The 4,280-nt window shown below is 47.5% G+C and overlaps 2 pseudogenes; both read left to right on the top strand.

Moving 5' to 3' along the window:
- Window positions 1–1,745: 1,745 nt before the first annotated feature.
- Window positions 1,746–2,765, top strand: LOC147995917 (18S ribosomal RNA; annotated as a pseudogene).
- A 1,072-nt stretch (window positions 2,766–3,837) lies between these two features.
- On the top strand, window positions 3,838–3,982 carry LOC147995918 (5.8S ribosomal RNA; annotated as a pseudogene).
- Window positions 3,983–4,280: the final 298 nt, after the last annotated feature.

The following is a 4,280-nucleotide window of genomic DNA, read 5'->3' on the forward strand; positions in this document are numbered from 1 at the left end:
TAATTTCACTGACATTCACTGTCGGTGCCCAATGCCCACACCGAGATTGTACCGAGAATCGGTCGAAAGCCTGCGGGATTAAAGAAACACACACACACACACAGGTTATTATTAGCCATTCTTTTGTAAAATTTTTAATGATATCACTTCAATACATAAGCTTAGAGATATACACCCACAAACTCTCACCTACAAACTATATAAGAAGGTTTTTTTTTATCAATGTGATATAAAACTAGAGATAACTTGGAAGAAGAAATCTTAACTGAGAAAAAACTCTTCGTAAGATTGTCCAATGAAAAAGCCTGTGGGCACTTTCTTGATCAATAATTTTGTTGGAGGGCCCAGGTCACTGTAGGTTGTCCCACTCCTGGGTTTATTGTTCTAGCTTTTATAAAAACAAAGGCTGAGCAAGCCATAAATATAGACCAATAAACAATCTTCTTCCCATGTCCTGCCTGCTTAATCACTGGGATATCTTCCCACCCTACCTGATGCAACTAGGATTTGTTTTAGTGACTTTGTGTTTTGGACTGATGGCCGCTAATGGGATCATAAAATAAGACTTAAGTTGAATCTTTAAACCTTCTAGAAAATGGGTAGAATTATTTTATTCTAATACCCTCAACTTTGAGACACAGGACATCATATATGAAATGTCAGAAATATTCTGCCATGAATATAGGCATCCTGAAAGGTTAATTCTTTACAACCAATAGGTCCAGGTAAGAACTAGGTAGGTAGATATTAGCAAAATGATTGTACATTGTAAGGTTAGTTTATATCAGGAAGTAGCCATGTTTGAAAGTGTCATATAACTGAGGGCCAGATAAAGTAGTAATTCAAAGAAAAAAGTGACAGAATGTATCACAGATAAAATATGCCCAATTCACCTGAGAACAGCTTAGGAATCAGAGAATGGACAAGAGTAGAGAAAGAGAGACAAAAATAGACAAAAGGAAGACAGAGAGAAGTAGAGCAAGAAAGAGAAGTTGTGCTGTGTGGCGTGTGTTTATGGAAGTTTTCTGGACATGATTTTACAGATTCAGGTTCTGAGAGAACAAACTATTCACTGGGGAAAACAGAAAAAGCAGGAGAATTAGAAGGATCCAGAAGATTGTAACACATTTTCCAAGTTAATGTGAGTCCAAGTAGAACAACTCATGAAGATGCCAAGAGAAACCATATTGAATCAGTCAGCTTGGAAGGTTGGATTACATGGAGGCTAGAAGCTCCTAGTATTAGGTCTATAAATAGTAGAACAGAGGGAAAAAATACTCTGGCCTCAGCCTAAAGGACGTATTTGCATAGCTTGGGTAAGACTCTTATCTCATCACTTTATCTAAGAAAAGAAAAGTGACATTCACTTAGAAAGACATACAGTCAGACAAACAGACAGACAGACAGACACACACACACATACACAGAGACACACAAACACACAAACATACAAACATAGAGCGGTGTGGGGAGGGAGGGAAGAAGAGAGGGAGGGAAGAAGGGAGAATGCTTGAAATCAACCATTGAACTCAGAACAAGGTTCCAAAGAGAGTCGTTACAGAAAGAACTGAAGTAGTTGAACGGGTTTGCCACCCCATAAGAAGAACAATATCAACCAACCAAACCCCTGCCCTCGATCTTCCATGGACTAAACAACCATCCCAAGAATACACAAGGATGAGCCTATGGCTCCATCTGCATATGAAGCAGAGGATGTCCTTTTCAGGCACCAATGGGAGCAAATGCCCTTGGTCCTGTCAAGGCTTGATGCCCCAGTGTAGGGAACTGTCAGAATGGGCAGGTTGGAAGGAGTGAGTGGATGAGTGAGGAACTGCCCTCAGAACAGGAGGCATGAGGGAAAATAATAGCAGGTTTCTAGAGGGCAAATCAGGAAAATCATATTTAAAATGTGAATTAAAAAAATCCCCTCCCCCAATGAAAGAAAAAGAATGAGAAATGGAGAAAGAAAAAGAAAAACAAATGGGGGTACATAACTAAACAGATGCGGACTGGTGATGCGGTGGTGTTATTCCCATGATAGTCAAGCAGCTTCTGGGAAACCAAAGTCTTTGGGTTCCGTGGGGAGCATGGTTGCAAAGCTGAAACTTAATGGAATTGACGGAAGAGCACCACCGGGAGTGGAGCCTGCAGCTTAATTTCACTCAACACAGGAATCCTCACCTGGCCCGGACACAGACAGGATTGACAGATTGATAGGTCTTTCTCGATTCCTTGGGTGGTGGTGCATGGCAGTTCTTAGGTGGTGGAGCGATGTCTGGTTAATTCTGATAACGAACTAGACTCTGGCATGCTAACTAGTTACCCGACCCCCTGAGCGGTCGGCGTCCCCCAACTTCTTAGAGGGATAAGTGGAGTTCAGCCACCCGAGATTGAGCAATAACAGGTGTGTGATGCCCTTAGATGTCCTGGGCTGCATTAGCACCACACTGACTGGCTCTGCCTGTGCCTACCCTACAAAGGCAGGCACGGGTAACCCATTGAACCTCATTCATGATGGAGATCGGGGATTGCAATTATTCTCCATGAATGAGAAATTCCCAGTAAGTGCTGGTCATAAGCTTGCGTTGATTAAGTCCCTGCCCTTTGTACACACCACCCTTCACTACTAACAATTGGATGGTTTAGTGAGGCCTGATCAGCCCATGGCCCTGTCGGAGGGCTGAGAAGAAGGTCCAACTTGACTATCTAGAGGAAGTAAAAATCATAACAAGGTTTCTGTAGGTGAACTGGTGGAAGGATCATTAATGGAGAAGGCCGAGGGGGTGTCTGGTCCTTTCTCAGGCCTGTGTGAGTCCCTCCTCTCACTGGGAGGCGCGTCCCCGGTCCCGGTTGCATTCCTGGCCTGTGCCTCAGCCACCAGCCAAGTGAGCGTTTTGGGGAAAGGCAGGGGTCGTTAAGGAGCGGTGTGGGGAGGGTGTCAGGTCTGGTCCTTCGAGGGACCTCCTCCATTCTCTCTCTCTCCCTTGCTCTTCTGCCTACATCCTTGCCTCCGTGCGCCTGCCTCTGCCTCCACCACTGCTGCTTCCACTGCCAGCACCTCTCTTGCCGGTTGGCCAGCCAAGGCCCTAGGCATACCGAGGTCATTGTGCCTCTTTCTGGACCTGCTCCGTGATCTCATCTCCTGTGCACTGGGGGGGGGGGGGGCGGTGGTACGCGGTGGCCAGGACCTGCTCACTCTCCTCAAGGCACCTGCTGCCCCTCTACCACAGCTCTCCCATTCTGAAGGTGCTGGGGTGTCTCTGTCACGTGCAGGGGGTCCCTGTGCCACGGGTGGGCTCTCGCAGCCTGCCCAGCCTTTGGGGCCTCGAGTGTCAGCCCTGCTCCTGTCTGGGTACCTAGCTGTCCTGTTCCAGCGCGGAAGTTTAAAGACCCCGGGGAGGGGTCGCCCTACCGCCCGTCGGTCATAAGCAGGAGAGCTTCCCATTTCCTCCCTCCACCTGGTGCTCCCTGAGACTCAGCAGGCCCCCTCTGGCCGCTGGTGCTTCCAGAGGCGGCGGTCGGGGGGCCATGTTGCGGGCCCACTCTGGGTGCCCATGGGGTCCCGGCCCGAGCTCCCGACTTGCCCGCCCATTGGCTGCCCGCCGCAGGGTGCTGGGTTTGCGGCATTCCATGTCCTGTGTGTCCCGCCTTTCCGTTCCCGACCCTGTCTTTTTTTTCTTTTCACATGTATTCTTTAATTTCCCGCTGACCGGCCTGAGGTGGAGCCGCCTCACAGTTGGCCCCTCTCTTCTGGTGCAGCAGGAGTGGGCGGGGGGGGGGGAGCTTGTGCCAGTGTTAGCATGCATATGAGTCCTTTCACACCCCAGATACCGATAAGACTCTTAGAGGTGGATCACTTGGCTTGTGCGTAGATGAAGAATGCAGCTAGCTGTGAGAATTAATGTGAATTGCAGGATGCATTGATCATGGAAACTATGAACATGAAAGACCCTCTCCAAGAAAGGGAATTGTACAAGCCCAAGGCCCTCAACTATAGAAGTAAAAAGTAAGTTTTTAGATACACAGACTCAGAACTAAAATAAGCCTGGGAAAGTTCAGATGTGTCCAAGCTTTGTGGGACAAGCTGACCCATCATTTAGATGAAACAGACCATAAAAGAAAACAAAATACAGAAACCAATCTAAATTATTGATATTGCTTTATGGGCCACCTAACAAGAGATAAGCCCCTAGCCCCTGATATTCCGGAAGCCCCAACCTGCACGTATTCTCTTGCTGTGTGCCCCACTTGAATCCACCAACCACGCATTTGCTTCTGTA

This window comes from Rattus norvegicus, chromosome 2 (genome assembly GCF_021556685.1).
Source record: "Rattus norvegicus strain SHRSP/BbbUtx chromosome 2, alternate assembly SHRSP_T2T, whole genome shotgun sequence".
In the NCBI taxonomy this organism is placed as follows: domain Eukaryota; kingdom Metazoa; phylum Chordata; class Mammalia; order Rodentia; family Muridae; genus Rattus; species Rattus norvegicus.